Consider the following 22675-nt stretch of genomic DNA (forward strand, 5'->3'; position numbering starts at 1 on the left):
TTATGTTATTATAAAATGCTTTTTAATTTAAAAATCAGAAAAAATATTTTCAAGATATAAATAGAACCAGGGATATAGCTCAGTTGGTAGAGTGCTTGCCTCAAATGCACAAGACCCTAGGTTCAAGCCCCAGCACAAAAAAGAAAAAAAGAAAAAAAAAAAAAGATAGAAATAAAGGAAAAGGTTTACAAAAATCTTTTAAGTTCTGGAGATAGAAAAAATTATGATTCTCAATCAGTAGAGTATAATACAATCTTTGAGGTGTAAAAAAACAAAATTATAGCAATTCCAGTTTCCCAGATCTTAGTTGACTTTATTTGTAATTATAGAACCTCAAAGAATCCAGGACCCAAAATGGTTCAGAATGCCTACCCACCATATGAGCATTTCCATTTATAGCTAGAGAAAAGGAAGTGACATGTAGAAAATGGAAGTGAGAAAAAGCCTGATTGGTTACTGCTCAGTCTGTTTCATGTGTTTTGAACAGTTGGCTGCTTCTGACCTCTTGAGACTCAGCTACTTGTTATAAGAGTACCTTCAGACGATCTATACCTTGAGTTATGTTACAGTTTTAGGCTAATCTTAATTCAATTTAACAGGAGTGAAACGTCTCCATTAGTCAAAAGATGAGAGTAAACAAAAGCAATGAAGTAGTCTTACAGTCAGATGATGTAGAGAATGTAAGTAATAACTTTTCCTTACCCACCACAAGTCATGTCTGACACTCTTAGAACCAGACAGTTCCACAAAAGAAAAACAACAGTTATTCTTGAAGTTTTACAACAGGAAATACTTAAGCAATGAAGACCTAAAGACCCAGAGAAAATCATGTATTTTTTTCTAATTTTTTTAAACTGATACAAAAAAACATAAAAATGGTACATGTTTATGGAGTTCCATCTGATGTTTTCATAGATGTATACATTATGTAATGCTTTAATCAGGTTAAACATATGTATCTCCTCGAACATTTATTATTTATGGTAAAAACGCAAGAAATCCTTTCTTCTAAAACTGTATTTTGATGCTTAGATGCAATAAAGAAAGGATAGACATGTAGAAATGTGCTTGGACAAAATGAGGATCTGTTCTATTGGTAATAAGCTTAGGGGAACAGGTATTTTTGGCCTATCTGTGATTTCATATCCTTTTTTCCAGTATAGGGCAGGGCATTTGTCACATTAGGGTTTTAATCACCTATTTCAGAAGGGTAGGTGAGATAATTTCTTATGGCCTGTCTTCACACACAAAGGTGGAGAAGATCAGAATGCCTATCTTGCTTCTGAGGCCCTCCTAATCTTCTTTAGAGCTAAGCACTTCAGGGTAGCATTTTCTGAGTCCTGACAAAACTTGGCAGAAATAAAGCATCCAACAGGCTAAACTTGAATACTAGAAAGTACCCTAAGAATTGTGTCATTGAAACCAATAGTGACACCCATCCTAAAATTCATACCAAATTTCAAGGGATTCCAAAGAGCTGAAACAATCTTGAACAAGCTTGAGGACTGATTTCAAAACTCACTGCAAAGTTACAGTAATTAAAACAGTTTGGTTCTGGCATTAGGATAGACACATAGATCAATGAAGTAGAATAGAGTCTCTAGAAATAGCCAATCACAGTGGCACATGCTTGTAATTCCAGCAACTCAGGAGGCTGAGGCAGGAGGATCACATGTTTAAGGTCATCCTGGACAACTTAGACCCTGTGTCAAAATAAAAAATAAAAAGGTCTGGGGATGTAACTCAGTGGTAGAGCAAAAACCAAACTTCCTTAGTTCCAGTTTTATTCCTGCTTTTCACATCCAAGTTTTTCATAACTTTCTGGTTAGCTTTCTGCTCCTTATTACCACAGTAAACTCAGTTAAAAGCTGCCAGCAATACCCATGCCACTGCCTGAATGCTATTCTGCCTAGAAAGTTTTTCCCAACAGATTAATTATTCTTTCACTTTTAAATTCAGCCTCATAAAATGTCTCAGGACATGAGCAAAATGTTGGCAACTTCTTTGCCAGAACATAATATGAATGGCCATTAGTCCAGTTTCCAAGAGAGTTCACCTTTTCCTCTGAAACCCCATGAGCCTGATCTTTACTGTCCACAGTCCTATTAGCATTTTGGTCTTTAGATATCCCACCAGAATTGCCCACTAAGCTTTGTTTACAACAATCTAAAACTTTTCCAGCTTGCATCTCTAAACTATCCAAAATTCCTTCCACAAATTCCAAAAAGCTCCAAAAGCTTCTAAACCACATGGTTAGGTTAGTTACAGCAATGGCCCCACTTCTTGGTACCAATTTTTTTTTTTAGTCAACTTTTTTACCACCATGACCAAAAGATTTGAGAAGAACAATTTAAGGAGGAAAAGTTTACTTGGGAGGTCACAGTTTTGGAGGTCTCATTCCATCCATAGACAGCTTACTCCATTCCTCAGGGCTGAGGTAAGACAGGAAGGACATCATGGTGAAAGAGTGTAGTAGAGCAAAGTGGCTCAGGACACAGCACAAGGAAGTAGACAGAGACAGAGAGAGAGAGAGAGAGAGAGAGAGAGAGAGAGAGAGAGAGAGAGAGAGAGAGCTCTGCTGAACAAGGGCTAAATATATACCCCAAAGATATGCCGCCAGTGACCCACCTCCTCTAGTCACAACCTACCTGCCTAGAGTTACCATCAGGTGGCTCTATCCCTATCAGGGTATTAACATACTGAATAGATTTAGGATCTCATAACCCAATCATTTTACCTCTAAATTTTCTTGCATTGTCTTATACATGAGCTTTTGAGGGATACCTCACATCTAAGCCATAACACTAGGGTTCAATCCCTAGTCCTGAAAAAAATAAAATAAAAGCAAACCCAGAAATAAACCTATGCACACATGATCAGCTAACCTTTGACAAATATGCTAAAAATCAGTGGTGCTGAGAATTGGACATTAAAGGGTACTGGAATATATGGCAAAGCCTGCCTTTTGGGCATATGGATTATTTTGAGTCAAGGCCATTTAGAAAAAGCAGACATAGAAACAAACAAACAAACAAACAAACAAACAAACAAAAAACTCCAGGAACATGGTACGAGGTTTCTTGTTTATAAAGAAAATTCTATTGTGTGTCTCTCTCTTTAACTCCTATCAGTGGAGAAGGCACAAACTTAAATCTGCATAACCAGTCTTATAAAAGAATCTTTATTTACCAAACTTTTCTCATCAATTTTTCTCCCCCACCCACAAGTTCCAAACTCCTTTTCCTTTTTTAAACCTAAAATTACATTCTAACCACTTCTTTAGGTTCTTCATCCCTGGATCCTCCCATAAGTACATGTATGATCACATGCAAATAAACTTCTGTTTGTTTGTTCTTCTGTTTGTCTTTAGCCAGTTCAGTTTGCAGGGCCACATTTGGCCCTGCAATCTTAAGATGGGTAGAGGAATGTAGTTTTCCCTCTCCTACAGTATACACATGCTTCACCTTATTCTCTATATAAATATTAATTAAAAATGGGTTAAAGACCTAAATGTGAGAACTATAACTTTAAAAAAAATATTGAGGAAAAGCCTCAAGACATTAAATTTGGCAATGGTTTTATGGATATGACACCAAAAGCGCAGGGAATAAAAGAAAAAGAAATCGGACTACATTGAATTCAGTTTTGCACATCAAAGGATACTCTCATAAGAGTGAAAAGACAACCTGAAGAATGAAGGGAAATATTTGCAAATTGTCTACTTGACAAGGGATTAAGATCTAGAATATAAAAATACTCGTACAACTTCATAACAAAAACAAAATAAACAACCTGATTTAAAAAAATAGGCAAAAGGCTTAAGTAGACTTTTCTCCAAAGATATACAGATAGCCAATAAGCACATGAAGAGATGTTAAACATCACTGGTAATTAGAGAAATACAAATCAAAACTAGAATGAGTGAACTGTTAGGTGGCTATTGTAAAAAAAGAAAAAAGAAGAAAAAGAAAGAAAAAAAAGAAAGAAAGGAAGGAGAGGGAGGGAGAGAGAAAAAGAAAGAAAGAGAGAGAGAAAGAAGAAAGAAAGAAAAAGAAAGAACAAAGGAAAGAAAGAAAGAAGGAAGGAGAGGGAGGGAGAGAGAGAAAGAGAGAGAGACAGAAAGAGAAAGAAAGAAAGAAAGAAAGAAAGAAAGAAAGAAAGAAAGAAAGAAAGAAAGAAAGAAAGAAAGGAAGGAAGGAAGGAAAAGAAACTATTGGTCAGAAATTGGAATCCAAGTGCATTACTGGTGGGAATGTAAAATGGTGCTGCTGTGGAAAGCAGTTTGCTGGTTACTCAAAAACCTGAATGTAGAATTACCTTATGACACCAGGCACAGAGACGCATGCCTATAATCCCAGTGGCTCAGGAGGCTGAAGTAGGAGGATCATGAGTTCAAAGTCAGCCTCAGCAAAAGTGAGGCTCTAAGCAACTCTATAAGACCCTGTCTCTAAATAAAATACAAAATAGGACTGAGGATGCCAAAAAAAAAAAAAAAAAAATTGGGCTGAGGATGTGGCTCAATGGTTGAGTGCCCCTGAGTTCAATCCCTGGTACCAAAAAAAAAAAAAAAAAAAAAAAGAAAAGAGAAAAAAGAATTACCTTATGACTTAAAAATTTCACTTTGGGGGCATAAACCCAAAAGAATTGAGACAAGGGATTCAAACAGATATTTGTAGATCATTGTTTATTGCAACATTATTTATAAGGGCACTATCCCATTGTTGGAAACTATGAGTAATACAGCTTACACATAAAGTGGAGAAGGATGGGAAATAGGCTTTTAAATGGCAATAACAAAAACAAAACCGAAAAGCTCCAAAGGGGTGAAGCCTAGTTTAAAATTCAGGATGCAAGATCCTCGAGTCTGTTGAGATACCCCATAAATGTTTGACTACTGAGTACAAGTGCGCAATCACTCATGTTTCCAGGCCCTGCTCAAAAGCACCTCCTTTGAGAAGCCATCGTCTCTTAACCTTGTCTGCCTGTACGTCAACATACAACTCTGTATTTATTCCTGCACTTAGCAGAAGGTGGGGTGGGGCAGAACGTGAACTTTATAGAGGACTAAGCATGAGCTGGATCCAGTCCCTCCCTGGCCATAAGCTGTGGGCCTTTAGGCCCACAAGTTCCCTCATTTGGAAAGCAGAACAATCATTCCTAGAATCATTATTAGTTCGGTACAAAAAGCACAGAGCACTCAATACGTAGATGCTATTATCATGGCTGTGGTGACCTGTCTCCACTCTACTAGTACTAGTCAAATGTATCCTTCCTGGAGGGAATGTTTCTCTGCATCTCTTCCCCTAACTCCCCTCACCAATGACACAGAGCTCCTGACCCAAAGTGAAGAACCAGTGAATGAATAAATGAGCAAGTGAGTGAATACGTGGATCTACTTATTGTTCAGGAGGCCCTCTTAGAGTAGGAATGACTGTAGGCAGAGCAGCTCAGATAAATCAACCACCTCAGGTCCGCAAATAAACACTCACCTTCTTTTTTTTTTTTTTTTTTATTTATTTATTTTTTTTACGTTTACATAGGGTAATGATGTTTATTATATTTTTCCCCTCCCCCCCACCCCTCCCACTCACCTTCTTTTGACAACCAATGGCCTCCCCCAGATGGATTCTCAGGACCTCAGGGTGCTGAAACCTCCCAAGTTGCCCTGAAACCAAAGGCATCCTGCCAAGAATGTCATCTCTTGGCTTCTGGTTTGGATTTAAGTGATGTTTGTTTTTCCCAAAGCAGTCATGACCTTTCAGCATGTCTGAAATGTGATATTCCCAGAAGATTTGCCCATCTCTCCTACTTTTTAGAAAATATTAAAAGAAAATAATGTGCTACTTCTACAGTAACTGCTTTTTCTGTCCGTTCAATAGTGATAAGAAGCATGTTCTCTCCTTTATCAACTATAAACCAGTGGTTCACAACTGGGTGCTGGGTGGAAGATTTTGTCCCTCCGATCAGGGGATATTTAAAACGTCTGAGATATTTTTGGTTGTCAAGACTTGTGTGCTTATATGAGTATCTATTGGTTAGAGGCCAAGGTTGCTGGTAAGCATCCTATAATGTACAGGATAGCCTCACATAGCAAATCCCTATCTTGCTCCAAATGTTAATAATGCTGAGGTTGAGAAACCCTTTTCTGTCCCATCTTCAGATATATCAGCTCGTCCATTGTTTAGAGGGAACTTTCTCAAGTTTTAATGTGCATTTGATCGTCTGGGATCTTGTTAAAATGCAAATTCTGATTCTGTAATTGTGGGGTGGAGTTTGAGTCTTGGCATTTCTAATAAACTCCTACGTGAGGCCAGAAAATACTGCCAATTTATGGACACACTTTGAATACCAAGGGTTAAAAGCAAGAAATTTCTGTATTATAAGGTGAGGAAACCAAAGACACAAGTGTTAAAATTGGTGTGGTTACACACCTTACCAGTCCTTGAACAGAGGAATAAGCCTTTGAAATTCTGCAAACATGTGAAGCATTAGAATTTGCAGGACCTAGTATCAGACCTGGATGCTAGGACTTCCCATCAATACAGAAGATGGGTATACTGGGGAAAGTGGGTGAGAGTGGAGAATAGTGAAGTAGGGGGTGAGTTGGGGATACATATTCTGCTGGAGGTAGTAAAGCCTTAAAGAGAAAGGACTTCAGAAAGAATAGTAGGGGGAGGGAAGATGACGTGTGCTCCTGGAGGGAGGTGCCGGCAGCACAGGCCCACCCTAGGCAGTCAGGAGGGAGAAGGCATTTGCAGAGTGTGGGAATGTGGAGCTAGAGCAGAAACAGAGTGTAACTTTGGGACAATGACCTAACTTCCTCAAACAACAAGTGTGGGCCTTCTCTGGGAAACTATGTACACTGACATGAGTAGGGCAATGTTCAGACCCAGTGGCAGGAAGCTCACTCCCCATCACTCAGGGCATTGTTGGGGGCCATAGGTGTTCAAGAGTTTATACCTATTGATAAGGAACCGGCTAGAGAGAAGGAAGATGATTCTGCCCCAACCCTTCTTCCCTCTGCAACTTTTCTCAACTCAGAAGTCACCTCTAGAAAGTAGGGAGGAAGATGCTTCAAACCCTGTGTTAAGAGTTGTAAGAAATCTAATTTTGCAGATCTTCATCAGCTTTATTTGCAATTCTAGAATCAGGCAGCACTTAGAACCTGAAATGGTTCAGAATGCTCCAACCCCACTACATGAGTAAAGTTGTGGTTATAATCAGTGAAAAGAAGTGACAAAATGGAAATGAGGAAGAAAGACAGTCTGATGGGTTACTACTTGTCTTATTTGCACATGGTTTGAATAGTTGGCTGCTTCTGATTGACTGAGACTCAGCTACTTTCTACAAGATAGGTTACAGTCTACTCACATTAAGTTAGGTTATAGTTCACCAAGTATGGAGAAACCTTTAGGCCAAACCTTGAACATGTTTAAAGGCAGCTGTAGGCCAAACTTAACTCAATTTAACAATCCCCACCCCTACCAATTTGGGCATTGATATCACTTTGTCATCATCATGCAGGGACTTACTTGGTCTCAGATTGTTCCAAACAATAGGAGAACAGTGGGTTTTATAATATAGAAAAGGGAAACAGAACAAAATGGAAATTCAAACAAACCAACATAAGGGCTGGGGATGTGGCTCAGTGGTTCAGCACTTGCCTAATATGTGCAAGGCCTTGGTTTGTATCCTTAGCCCTGCAAAAATACATAGAAAAAAATAGTCAATTTCAGGTTATTTTAGTTTATACTTTTAATAAGGGTTAAACAACAGGGGACTTCTTTATGAAGCTGAGTCAGGTATATTGGAACTCCCATTTGAACATAAAAGCCATCTGTTTTGGGGTCTACCTACCTGTTCCCTAAAAGTTTCACTTTGATCATGTGGCATTTAGCAAGAGTGGTTCCCTTTTGGTTTTTCTTTGTTCTATTGGGTGCAAGGACTCAGTCCAACACAAAAGCCTCCCATACTTTTTATTTAACACCTGGGTGCTCCTGCAGCTACAGGTGTGAGCCTGAGGCAGGCTGAGAAGCAATCAGAGGGGGAGGGTGGGATTGTATTCGCCACCTGTCAAAGGTCAGATCAGAAGCTCCACTCTGGACCTGGACACAAACCAGAGAATCCATGCTCCTTGCAATGCATTGTATTTTGGGCAGCAATGTGCAATCTTTTTGTTGTTGTTGTTCTCCTCCTCCTCCTCCTCCTCCTCCTTTTTTGTCTCCTTCTTCTTCTGTTCTTTTAAGGAATACAGTTCTAGTACTTTCAAGTACAAACAATAACTTGAACTCGGCTAAAAATAACCTGAGCTTGTTGCCTAAATAAAAAAAAGTGCTTTATTTTAATGTATAGTTAAAATGATTTATAGTTAGCACAATTACTCATGTGTAAAAGACTATTTCTATCATGTATGAAAATAACTTCACATCTTATGGAGATATCTTGTTCTGCAATCACTCCACTACTGGCTCAGGCAACCCCTTGCCCCACATATAGTTCAAATGTAAATGTTTCCTCCTAGATCAGAACATACATCAAATTAATGAGATATACAGTTGATGAATTTTTACCATATTACTATAGATGTTGGATTGGTAATAGAGACCAATATAGGGGCAAAGGGAATTTTCCTTTTACCCTCTGACAACTCAGTAATTTCAGTGTGTAATAAACAAACAGTAGACAAAGCAACAGGAGAAAGGCACTTAATGTATTATGCTCATATATACAGGAGCATCACAACATTTGAAACTTGAAGAAAGGCCACATGGTTGAGGTATATATAACAACCTAAGCTACAGAAAGGAACACAAGCTTGGGGTTTCTGGGAGGAGGTGACAACAGTTATGAAAGGGGAAGGGAAGGAAATGCATGGTGAACAAATGCTGTCTAGTTATGCAGATAAAGTCTCCCAGGTAGCAGCCCTCAGGAGAAGAGGTGATAGGCTGTGTGTTAGTCAGCTTTCCATTACTATAGCATATATCTGAGATAACCAAATTATAAAGAAACAAGGTTTAATTTGGCTTATAGTTTTGGAGGTTCCAATCTATAATCAGTTGGCCCCATTGCTTTGGTTGAGACAGCACATCATGGAAGAAGCACAGGGTAGAACAAATCTTTCACTTCATAGCTAGAAAGCAAATGAGGGAGGGAGAAAGGAAAGAATGAAGGTTCTTCAGTCCCTTAAAGGCAAACCTCCAAGTTCCAAAGACCTCCTTCTAGACCCCACCTCTTAAAGGATCCACCACTTTCCAGTAACACCACCCTAGAAACCAAGACTTTAACACCTGGGCCTCTAGGGGAATATTCAAGATTTAAAAGACAGCACTCTGCCAAAGTCTCTCTAGGCAAGACAGACACTGACATTTTGTCTCCTTTCCTGTGATGAAAGTTGATCTTCTCTGATTGATGGAATCTCTGGGAGAGGATTCATGACAATTGCATTTTCCTGTATAAAATTGTTTGCCAAAACTCCATATTTTGAGATACTGCTTCCTAAGCCCCAACACCAGTCTTTTTCAACCTGAGCACTTGCAACAAGGACACTAAATCTAAAGCAGCAAAATTATGCCTGTTCACAACATGACTATGAGCATGCCAAGACTCTTGAGTTTGTATCAACTCAATAACTTTTCAGTTTAAGCATGCAAAAACATATTTTAATTTGGGCACCTTCAGGAAGAGTAGAAGTAGTTGAACTCTTTAAGCTATAATAAGTAAGGTGTTTGCAGTGGGCAGTATGTTATTACGAAATGTATATTTTGATTTCCATTCACAGTTCCTAACTAATAGCTCCTATAACCCTTATAATTTCCTAAGTGACTAGAGCAATAAGAGTATCTTTTGTTAAAATAATTGGCCTTTCGTCCTTAGTTCCTGAAACAACTCCAGATCTCTAAAGGTGAAAGACAATCTTTTGTTGTTGTTGTTTTTCAAAAGTCCCTTTCAACTACACCTGAGTTTATGTTAATGAGGTGGTTATGCAAAGTCCCAAGACAACCACAGGATTAGGGACTGGTTGCCAGGAAAACCAACCACAACTCAGAGGGTTGAAATTTACAGTTCCATACCCCACCTCCAGGGAGAGAAGACAAACTGAAAGTTAAATGAATCACCAGTTGCCAATGATTTGAACAATCATGCCCATGTGATAAATCTTCCATAAAACTCCCCAAAGCCTGAAGAGTTTTGAATAGCTGAATATGGTGAGTTCCTGTAGTGCAATGTGTCCAGAGGGGGTATGGAAGTCACACACCTCTCCCCATAAACCTTGTCTTATGCATCTCTTCCATGTCTTTCATAAAAAACATGTGAGTTGCAAGTAGATGTTTTCCTGAGTCCTAGAAAATTCATCCAATGTAAGGACAGAGTAGTGGTCAGAAGCACAGGTGACAACTTATTACTTGTGATTGGCATCTGGAGTGGGGACAGTCTTATGGAACTGAGGCCTTCACTTAAGGGATCTGATGTTATCACAGGTGCATAGTGTCAGAATTAAATTGAATTAGAGGGCATCCAGCTGTTGTCCACAGGAAAATCTACTACAGAATTGATTGTTTTCTTGGTATTTGAGGAAAAACCTATAATCACTTAACCAAAGAATACTGTATTGTGTGTGAGAATATAGTGGGAGAAAGAAGTAGAGTTGTGTGGGTTTTGTTGTTGTTTTGTTTTATTTATTTATTTTATACTCAGAGTATAATAGTAACTTGCAGGTCTGAGAAAGACTGGAAAAACCACTTTATGCTCACCTGATCATTCAACCTGATAAAGTTGGTGCAATCCCCATTTGGGGGTATTTGGATTAGAACATGATACTCTATAATATGACACCTTGGGATGCTGAGTATTTTAAGCTGAAGGAAATTGAGAAATTGTAGAAACAGGAGGATCACTCTCTGACCATCTGCCTTACATTCCCCTGAAGCAGGTCATAAAATAATTCTCTTCCCTATCTCCCCTGAATATTGTTCTTAAGACCCATTCCAGAGGAATCCTGCTCTGTGCCTGGAGGCCTGTAATAATCTGAACAAATAGGCCTTGCTACATTCTTCCAGTTTATTACTTATTAGATCATGCCTTGTTGTCCTCCAATTATACTTTTGCACCACTGCCCATAAAAATATACTGTTTTTCCTAGATCTTCCTATGTCAGGTAAAATATATTAAAACATCTATGTTTTAAAACATCTATATATATTAAAACATCTATGTATATTAAAACATGTATATTAAAACATCTATGATTTTCTCTTATTAATCTCTCTTTTGTCATAGGAGTCTCATTCACGAACTTTGCAATGGGTGAATAAAAGATACTACTTTTTCTCTTCTACAGGAATTATGGAAAAATTCACTTTCTTCAAGTAGGGTCTGGGAGTCTTTGATCAGAGACATTGTCAGCAGATGGGCATATCTATGTTGCTTTTAATTTTAATCAGTTGTCAGAGTTTAAACTCTGGAGCTTTCCCCTAAAGATTTGTATTTCCCACTTCTCTGGAAGACTGAGAAGAACTGGCTACATGGGCCAGCATTCCTGAGGGCTGTACATGTGAGCACAGTTGCCTCTTTTCACATACCTCTGCCCTCATATCAGAGAAAGTCTGAACAGCACAGTCTCTCCAGCATGAGGCCAAGTTAACATACCATTGTTGTGCTTCTTTATGTTTGGTAGGGTTATCAGGAAAATGAGATAATTCTTGTACCAAACTTGTATCAAAACTGAAAGTAGACTAAGACTTCCCAAAAAGCCTGGGGGGAGGGGGGAGAGTGATATTTCTTTGAAAGTGGAATACCTGAGTGCTGCAGAGGATTAATTCTACGGCCTCCCTTTGGTTATCCAAATCCACAGATGCAAAAGTCCCTTATAGCAAATGGCATAGTCTTTGCATATAACTTACCCACATCTGCCCCATACTTTAAATAATATCTAGATTATATTAAACCTCATACAATGTAAATGCTATGTAAATAGTTATTATACTGTATTATTTAGGGGATATGCTATGAGAAAAGTCTGTACATGTTTAGTAAGGAGCAAAACCTTCCTAACATTTTTTTTTGTTGTTGTTGTTGTTTTTTGCAGTGCTGGGGATCGAACCCAGGGCCTTGTGTATGCAAGGCAAGCACTCTACCAACAGAGCTATCTCCCCAGCCCTTCCTAACATTTTTGATCCTGAATTGATTGAATCTGGATACAGACTCAGCCGATAAAGAAAGCATGCTCAATACTGCATATTCCTAGCTGTTTAATATGCAAAGTTTGCCCCATAATTAAAGAATGTTATTATTTTTAAGTTTACATATAGTTAGTTATTGTGTGACTCCTACAATATTTGAGTTTCTACCTCTAGCATCAACCTAACATAAGAAAATGTTTCCTTGATTCAAAAGGACCCATTGACATGTCAACTAAATGTATGTGGGGATATTGTTTAACACATGATTCCAACAAACCAGCCCTAGTAATATAATTTTGAGACAACCTGGAATATAAATACACACTGAGATTTAGATGACATTAAGGAATTATTGAACTTTTTTACTATGATAACAGGATTTTTCCTTTTGTATTAAAAGTATTCAACTGTCAAATACACACAATGAAATATTTATATGTGAAAAGACATGGTTTCTGGGATTTGCTCTAAAATATTCTGAAGAATGTACACTATTAAACATCTTCCATAACAAATTACTTAATAAAGAATGCATACCCCAACATAAGGTCTATGATTCCATTATCTCATGCAAAGGAGTGTTTGGTTTCTTTCACCCCACCTTTATTTCCTTTCCATTATTTTTTATAGTTATCCCTCAAAACTGCTATTTATCAATGCTCCTGCAATATCACTTACTTCGTTATTCTGGGAAACATCTTTTAATGGCACAATTCATTGCAGTATATTACTAGATTAGCTAATTGCATTTTTACTTAAAGCACTTATTTTAAAATTACATATTTATGTATCATGCATTTATTTATATTTTACATATAGTAAATTAAATTATAATTTCAAATAAAATTTAAAAGAACATTTATTTTAAAAGGAGACTTTTCATATTTCCAGAGGTGTTTTATCTCCAGGCTTTAGTACAAGCCAGACCAGGTCAAAGTTGCCAGCAGTGGCCTGACTGTCCAGGGCACATTCTTGAAGAGGAAAGTCTGCAGGTCCCAGAGGACCTTTTCTCTCAACACTGAGTCCCATAACACAGCCTGCAGATGTGCTCAGTGATGTGGCTCACACAAGGACTCATTCCACAAGGGTTACAGAGGAGTCACTTGAATTTTGATGCTGTCAGAGGGACTCGGATTTTCAACATATTCATATATTTGTGTTTCAATCAACCTAATTTGAGATAAGAGCTTCCTGGAGAAATTACTTGAAGCTAAAAATGACCCTTTTCTCGGTTCAGAAATTCTAGTTTTCTATTCCCATGCTTGACACAATTCTCTTCCTGAGAGGCATGTGGGCCCAATGTGCCCCTGTATCAGCCAGCTCAAGTTTTAAAATGATAGAGTGCACTACAGTGAGTTGCTCTGCACCCTCCTCCTACACCATGAGAAAGTGAAAGCAAACTCACTTGTCAAGGGAAAGTGTAACTTTTCATAAGAGTGGGACCCTATTAACCTCAACTCAACTTATATTTTGTAGTCACTCCTCAGTCTCCTTAAGATTATTCTAGGGCTGGGGAGATAGCTCAGTTGGTAAAGTGCTTGCCTTACAAGCAAAGGGCCCTGGGTTCGATCCCCAGCACCACCACCAAAAAAAAAAAGAGTATTCTAAAGGACCCTCAAACCCTTAGTTCACAACTTACAGGACAGACTATGCCTTTAATATGTATCATAGGCACAGTTTACCTTCTAGGTGAGTAGGAGTGGGTGGTAGACTAAGTTGTTCATTACTAGATAGAAGTCCCAGATTGGTCCTTAACAAGCTGTGTGAATTTGGACAAGTCTTTTAGCATTCCCAGATTCCCTTTCCTGTACATTTTCACATCTCATTCATGTGAAAGACTGAACATACAACCGGACAACAGCCAGGCCATATTTAAAAACAGAACTCTAACCCAGACTCTTTATCAACCAGCCCAGAAAATCAATTCATTATCTGTTTTAACTAGCCCAAGAAACCAAACATACTCTACTTCTAGCAAACAATCAAGGAAACAATCCAGGAAGGCAAATATCCACTGCTGCAATTGGCTCAAATGTCCAAGACTAGATTCATATCCAACTGCCTTCCTGATATTTGTTCCTGCTTCCAATTTGGGACTAACCAGAAAATGCCAAATACGCCCTTCTCCAACCAATCATATAGAATACCCCTTTTCTGTTATTCTGCCTTCACTTTCCTATGGAGACAAATTCCAGTCAGGTTACACCTGAAGCCTCTCTTTTTTCCATGTAGAAGGCTTTTCCACCTCTCTTCTAGCCTTTGAGTCCTTGCCAAAATGCAAGCAATGGTGGCCAACTCTCTTGCAAGCTCTGGCTAAAAAGCCTTTGCTTGTTCCTGTTTGGGTTGTCTTCATTTATTTCTTCATGAAGACAGAGTAGACCAGATGATCCTTATATGGTCTTAATATTTTTGAATTCTACAAGAACTTACATTTATTTTTTTAAAATTTACTGAGCAACTAATTAATGCCAATCACTCTGCTAGATGCTGGAGATATCTGGTAAGTTTCCAGTCTAGCAAGAGAGAATGTCATAAATCAGATAATTCACAGGAACAAAGATACAATCATAACTATGACAAGAAGCAGTGTACTATGCTCTGTGAGTCTAAAGTAGTTGGCCAGGGAGAATTTTTCTGAGAAAGTGGCACTAACAGAGATTTGAAGAGTGATGAGAATTTACCAAGTGAAGAAAAGAAAAGTCAGGACCAAGCTAAGGTCACGGATGGGAGGAAGCACAGAGAGTATGAGGCCCTGGCAGAAGGTAAGTCCAGATGGAGCCCACAGAGCAAAGGGGACAATTCCAGGGGAAGTGTGAGAGACATCAAGGGGCCAGGTCACACAGGATCTCATGGTCATTGTTAAGGAATTTTGCATCTACCAACTATCAACAACAGCAGCATAATAACCAACACTTATTGAAAGCTAATTTTCAATAAGCACTTCTGAAATCTTTAGGAATACATTATAATTAAAGTAACATCTATTATTTATTCAGAGTCAAAAACCTAATCAGAGGTGGATAAGAAGTGCAAGAGAATGTGGGCAGATGTGAAATTTAGGAGGTAAAAATCAGAGGACTTGATGACTAAAGGGTATAGCAAGAAGGAAAGGGGAAGATTTTGACTTTTGAAGAGGATAGATTAAATTGTTCACTAGCTTAATGAACAACAGAAGCAGCTCTTGAATCAGAAGAGCTGGAATCACCCAAAGAAGGTATCAAGAATTAAGCTGAGTTTTGTAGGTAGAATGGTCCCCTCAAAGATATCCACATTCTAATCCCTGGATCCTGTGAACATGTTACTGTTACTGAACACAGATTTGGAAGCTCATCCCATGGAAAGACCAGTAACTGAGAAATGAGTGTTGAGGAGAAGGAAAGGCTCTATTCAGTGGCCAAAGAATAGAGAGGAGGGAGATTTGCTTACAAATCAACCTCTCAACCTCTGGGGATGTCGCTTGCTGCCGCTTGCCTCCGACCAGCGGGACAAACGACATGTACACTTCAGAGGTTCATGAAGCAGCTTCCTTTTTATTCAGATAACACCCTCAATATATAAGCAGTCTCATGCATATGCAATTGTAACCAGATATGTACATCCAATCCTATTAAAGGTCAAGCGATCACGAGCTCAAGCACACATGTAAGATACATCTGTCCACGCGCTAGGCGGCTGAACTAATTATCATACAGCCAATGGTAAATGCTTCCTGTTTTTCTCAAGGCGCATTCAGCACGCCCCTTAGCTCTCTGCCAGTTGCCATCTTTGGATGCATGTGGCGTAACCCTGGGCTCAGTCTCGCCCGTCACATTGGGATTGAGGGCTTACAGATATAGGATAGTGATGTTGAGGGAGAGGAATAGGCTACTAAAGGGGAGGGATATTGCTGTCTTTTCTGGGAATAAGTGACAACCTCTTTTCACCCCTTTCATGGTCTGGTATTTCCAATAATGGAGGCTGGTAGGGTCTTTAGCCTTGAAATGGAGAAGTGGGGAACAACTAGGCAAGCCTAGGTCAAATTAATCCTATATTGTGGTTTTAGATTAAACATTTCTCAAATGTTCAACAGGTCTACATGCAGAGCTGAGTGGAATCTGACCCAAAGTTTAAGAAACAAAGAAGACAGACATAATATGAAGACAGATACCAAGACTTTTCATCTCATTCTGGTTACCTAATGGAAATCTGTAGGCCCAAGTGAAGAGGCACTCGCTACTTTCAACAAGGGTGGTCTTCAGGTTCCTGAAGAGCAATCATTATTATCATTATATGTCAGAGGTGTTATGTACACCAAAGTTAGTGGGCGATTAATAATGTATGGCTCAGTTGTGTGATCTCCAAAATTAACAAATTTTAAGTCAACTAAGAGCTAGAAGGTTTATTTGGGTTTTCCCCATCAACATTACCTTACATGGACTTTGCAGGTATGATTAAGGTTAGGAACCTTAACGATATTCCTGAATTGCCTTATTGGACCCTGTAAAATCTCATAAGACTGTAAAAGCAGAGAGCTGTGCAAAGAAACCAAATTAAAAAAAATAGGTTAAACAGACATCAAATTTAAAACTTTTGTGCATTATAAGACTCTATTATGAAAGTGAAACAACACTCTACAATGTAGGAGAAAATATTTGCAAATTATATCTCTGACAAGGACCTACTATCCTGGAAATAAAAAGAATTTTTAAAACGCAACAATAAAAAACACTAAAAACAGGACAAAAGACTTGAATTCTCCAAACATAAATAAATAAATAATGAATAGTTATTAATGAAATAGTTAATGAAAATATGTGCAATGTTATTAGTCATTAGGGAAATGTAAATTAAAACCTCAATGAGATATCATTTACTACCACAATGAGATGACACTAGAATGACTATAATATAACTAACTAAATAAATAAATAAGGGAAACAGCAGGTGTTGGTGAGAATGTGGTGAAATTGGAAACCTCATACCTCATAGTAGGAATGAAAAGTGGTGCAATGACTGAGAAAAACAGTTTGGTAATTTCTTGGGAAGTCAAACATGGAGGTATATGAGCCTGAAATTTCCCCCTAAAGTGTGTTAGTCAGTTTTCTGTTGCTGAGACAAAATATCTGAATAATACCTGAAAGAAGCAATGTAAAGTTTCCAGTCATGTTTGGCTGGTTCCAAGGCAGAAGCATCATGGTGGAAGAGTGTGGCAGAGGAAAGATGCTTACCTCATGGCAGCCGTGACGCATAGAGAGGGAAAGAGAAAAAAAGGAAGGAGTCAGGGATAAGATAGATATACCCATTCAGGTCATTTCCTCAGTGACATACTTCCTCCAACTAGGCCCCACCTCCTACACTTTCCATTATCTCCCAGTGAAGTCGTCAAATTATTAATTCACCAATAGACTAATCCATTGACAAAGTCAGAGCTCTCATTATCTAATCACTTCCCAAAAACCCCACCTCTGATGACTGCTGCATTTGGGACCAAATGTTCATCACATGCCTCTTAGGACGACATTCCAAATCAAAACCGTAGCATGAAATACACACCCCAAAGAATTGAAAGCATATGTTCATACAAAAATCTGTGCAAAAATGTTTGTATCAGCATCATTCACAATAGCAGGAGGTGTAAACTACTCCAATGTCCATCAATGGGTGAATGAATTAACAAAATATGAGACTCCCATACAGTGGATTATTATTCAGCCATAAAAGGGAATGAGGTGCTGATAAAATATAGATGAACCTCAAAAACATTACACAGAGTGAAAGAAGCCAGGCACAAAAGATCTCATTCCATATGATTCCATTTATATGAAATGTCCAAAATAGGCAAATCCATAGAGATAGAAAATAGGTTAGTGGTTGCCAGGGAACAGGGAAAAGAGAGAATGGGAGGTGACTTCTAAAAAGGACTTGGTTACCTTGTAGAATGATTAAAATGTTCAGGAGTTACATAGCACAGATCGTTGCACAATATAGTGAATACACTGAAAACTACTGGATTATACACTAACGTGGTGAGTTTCATGTTATTTGAATTTTACCTTGATTTTAAAAAAAGAAATGGAAATAAAACTGGAGAATTTTCTCTAACTACGATAAGAAAAAAATTAGCCAAAGGAGAAGCCCATGACTTGACAGGTTTGAGAGGAGGGAATGCAGGTGACCTTAAGGCACTAAGAGAGGCTCCCCAGTGACGGCCAACAGGGAACAGCTACCTCAGTCCTTCAGGCATGGGGAAGACCTGAATGAACTACAAAACAGATTCATTCCCTGAGCCCCTAGATGAAATCTTGTCATAGTGACACCTTGATTTCAGCCTTATGAGACCAAGCAGAGGACCTGACTAAGCCACATCGTATCCACTCTTCTGAAAGGGTATTATTTTAAGCCACTACATTTGTGATAGTTCGCAGCTATAGAAAACTGATGCATTGGTTATATACAGAAGGGCAGTTTAGCTGGACCTATCATGTACCACTGTTTTAAACAGGAACCGATTGCAGTCACACATGAAGAGGTAAGAGGACGAAAACTAGGACTGAGCTGGGAGGATTGCTTCATTTCATGACTTGAAGGGAAGCCACCAGGGGAAACAGGAGGAGGAAGCACAAAGCATAAAGACGTATATTAGTGTCAGGGAAGTATATCAGGGTCATTGGTCTGGTCAATGCTTTTAGTTTCAGACAACTGAATCCACTTCAGCTAATTTAAATAAAAGAGATTTGTTAAAAGTCATTAGCAATTTATGGAATTGTTGAAAGGCAAGGAAACAGACATTAGGCTGAACTTCCAGGAATAACTCCCAAAGAAGTTGCTGCCTCTGCCATCATCAGGGAGCTGTAGAACTGGGAGCTAATGCCCAGCCATGGGCTAGAACCTTCTTACCATCACTGCAATGCATGACAGCAAAACCCTGTGCTGCTTTACTTCCCAGTGTCTCACTTTTAAATGACAGTCCTGGAGAGGGTGTCTGATGGATAAAGCAGTGGCAAGGGAATATGGAAACTTCTCTTTCACTTTCTCCCCTCTGCCAAGAAGGTATGTGAAGAGGTGAATGGAATGAATGCTAAATGAGCCAACCCCCAATATTTTCCACAGACAGATAGGAGGGCCAGCATTTCAAAGAGGGAGTGGTTAGGTTAGTAGTGGCAGAGGATGCTGAGAGACAGAACCAGTACAATAAAAACTGAAAAGTATCTCTTCAAATTCCTAATCCCACAGTACTTAAAGCTGAACCAAGACATTCTCAGAATCAGAGTATTTGAAGAGTGAATACAAATCAGAAAAGGAATCAGCAAGTATAATCAAGTATTTTGAGAATTTGGCTGTAAAGAGATGGAAAGAGACACAGCATCAGCTTTGAAGGGGATGGTAGAGGTGCAGAAGAAGAGCTAAGAGTCATTTTTTTCTTATGATTTAGGTTGGTTTGGTTTCCAGGTATTGAATAAACAAATGAGAAAGCCCTTTGAGAAGAATGGGTTGAATATAAAAAATAAAATTGGTAATTCACAGGGGTAAAAAGCAGGGTGATGCACAGTGTGAGGTTTGTGAGGAGGCAGCAGGGGTAGGGACAGGGAGTACCCAGAGCCTTGTGAGGTGTGGGGCCTGTCTTTAGAGGAAGGCAGTTTCTCCCTAGAGGAAGGTTAAGATGGAGAAGGTTAAAGTGGGCTCACAGATTCGGTAGGAGAAAGACAAGGACATATCCATCTGGTGGCTTCTATTTATTCTGTAAAGTGGGAAGCTCAGTCATCTGTTGAAAAGGGGGAGGAAGAGGAGGAGGGGGAGGGATCTGAGACAGAGGAGTTGGTAATGTTTTGAAATTCAGTGTGAGGAGGGCAGGGTGATCAGATATACTGAAGGAGCTGGAGGGAGCACTGGGCTCCCAGGGAACTTGATGGAACTGGAGCATGACAAAACCAATGAGTTCTGGTATGGAATTCTTCTTGAGCAGAGAGAAAGAATATGAAGTGTGTGTGTGTGTGTGTGTGTGTGTGTGTGTGTGTGTGTGTGTGTATGATATTTCTTATCTCATTTATGATTGAGGTTTTGTCAAATAGATAAAATGAAAGAAAAAAGAGAGAGACAGGGAGTTTATTCTGTGAAAGACCACCTAGTTTGAGAGGAAGTAAGGAAAGGAGAAAACTGATGGGTGGGAGAAACAGGTCACTGCATCTAGAGGCAACCAAGTTCACAGACACATCATGATGGGGAACAGGGTATGAACAAACCAACTTTGGAAGGCAAAGTCGTGCTCAGACTGCTTCTGTTGATTTAGTGATGTGCAATATTTTTAAATGACTGCTATTTCCTGGGCCATGTAACCATTGCAGAGATAAACCACTCCAGTGAAAGTCTAATAATGGCAACAGGGAGCAGATTTACCATGAAGCCTTGAAACCTAAACTCTAGGATCCCTCATTTGCAGGCCCTTGGGAAGAGCTCTAGCAAGTTTTGCATTTGTTATTTTGCATTTATATCCAAACTTCAGGGCTCATAAAACTTGTATATACCCATGAGTTCCTCCCAAGACCTTGGATGAAGACTAAAAACTAAGAAACTCCAGAGTTGAAGCTTTCTCAGTATCACAATATCCCCATTCCTTCATGTTATCTAACTGTAATGAAAAAAAATGAATATGGTGTCATAGAGAGAAGGTGACTTTTGGGTTCTGTTAAAACACGATAAAATTTTAGCATCTGCCTCTTACAAGTTAGAATATTGCCCAATATGGCTGGCTTAAGTTTCTACCTATGTGATCCCTTGACTTACTACTAACCCACAGGATAGGACAAAGGTGATGGGATATCACTTTCATGATGATGATGTGTTACGTGAGACTTGGACTTGGACTGAGGTTGTTGCTCAGTAGTACCTCGCATGTGTGAGGTGCTGGGTTTGATTCTCAGCACTGCATATGAAATTAATAAAATAAAAGTTCCATCAACAATTAAAAATATATATATATATATAAATAAAAGACTTGGCCTTGTTAGCAGGCTGTATATTGAGTCTTGCTCCTCTTAGGTTTGAAGAATTCAGCTAATCATGAGTTCCATATCTATAAGTGTTATGGTTAGGATCTGAAATGTTTCCCAAGAGTTCACGTTAGGCAATGTAGCAATGTTCAGAGGTGAAATGATTATACCATGAGGGCTGTGACCTCATCAGAGAATTAATCCATTGGACTGATTTATAATTTGAATGGACTACCGGGAGGTGATAAAAACTGTAGGCATAGCTGAAAGAAATAAGTCACTGGGGGCCTGACCTTGGGTACTGTATCTATCCCTGACCCCTTTCTCTCTCTCTCTCTCTCTCTCTCTCTCTCTCTCTCTCTCTCTCTCTCTCTCTCTCTCTCTTTCTCTCTGCTTGCCATGAGCTAAGCAGGTTTCCTCCGCCATGTCCTTCTTTCCTTAGATGCAAAGCAATGGAGCTGACCAATCATGGACTGAATCCTTTGAAACCATGAGCCCAAATGAACTTTTCTCCTCTATGTTACTCTTGTCAGATGTTGTGGGTCACAGTGACAAAAAGTTGACTAAGACAATAAGAAACAACATTCTTCCAACAGCCTAACCTTTGAAGCAAACTCCACCCCATTGGAGCCTCTAGATGAGGCCTCAGCCCTGGTCAAGACCCCAATTACAGTTTTGTTGAGGAACCAATGAGGCTGTGCCTGGATGGCTAATCCAAAGAAACTGTGATAATAAATGTGTATTGTATTAAACCACTGTTTGTGGTAATCATTTATGCAGTATAAAAACTAATACAGTATGTAAACATATGGATAATAGCATTTGTTTTGCTGGTTTGTACAAGCTCGTGATATATATATTACTCCAAAAATCCAGTACCTAATGTGATACTATGAAGAGGAAGAGTCTTTGGAAAGTGATTAAGTCACAGGGTTCCATCCTAATTGAATGGATGTGCTCTTTTAAAAGGGATTGAAGGAAACCACTACTTTCTTTTTTGCTCTTCCAGCATGTGAGGACACTGTAGCAGGGCACTATCTTGAAGCAGATAACAAGTCCTCACTGTATCAAACCTGCTTGTGCCTTGCTCTTGGATGCCAAGCCTCCAGAACAGTGAGAAATAAATATGTATTCTTTATAAATTACTCAGCCTCGGGTAATTTTGTTATAGCAGCTGGAATAAATTAAGAGTAGCCAACACAGTTTTTAGTATCTCAAAGTACCTGGAGGATGTTTCCTGTTATGTCCTTCCCAGGATTCTTGCTGTCCTAGTAAGATGTGACTTATTCCAACTCAGTCATCACAGAAGCTAGAGAGCAGTGTTCCATCCAGCTATTGTATTATTTATGGAATGTTGGTTTGCAGTGTATGAAGGGGAAAGGAACTGCCCACAGAAGGAACAGCAAAACAAAGGTGAAGAGTCACAGAAGTGAATAACATGATCAGTACCATCAGGGTGATTGTCTTACTTAGAAATATCATGAGAAAACTACAGGCAGTTTGGGACAAGGTCACAGAAACCCTTGAACA

At 39.0% G+C, this 22675-nt stretch overlaps 1 non-coding gene across 1 annotated transcript; it reads left to right on the forward strand.

Annotated features, from left to right (window-relative positions):
- The first annotated feature begins 13690 nt into the window (after nt 1-13690).
- Nucleotides 13691-13763, forward strand: Trnav-uac (transfer RNA valine (anticodon UAC)). Its single transcript has one exon. It is a non-coding gene; the product is annotated as a tRNA-Val (tRNA).
- Nucleotides 13764-22675: the final 8912 nt, after the last annotated feature.

Source organism: Sciurus carolinensis, chromosome 15, assembly GCF_902686445.1.
Source record: "Sciurus carolinensis chromosome 15, mSciCar1.2, whole genome shotgun sequence".
Taxonomy (NCBI): Eukaryota; Metazoa; Chordata; class Mammalia; order Rodentia; family Sciuridae; genus Sciurus; species Sciurus carolinensis.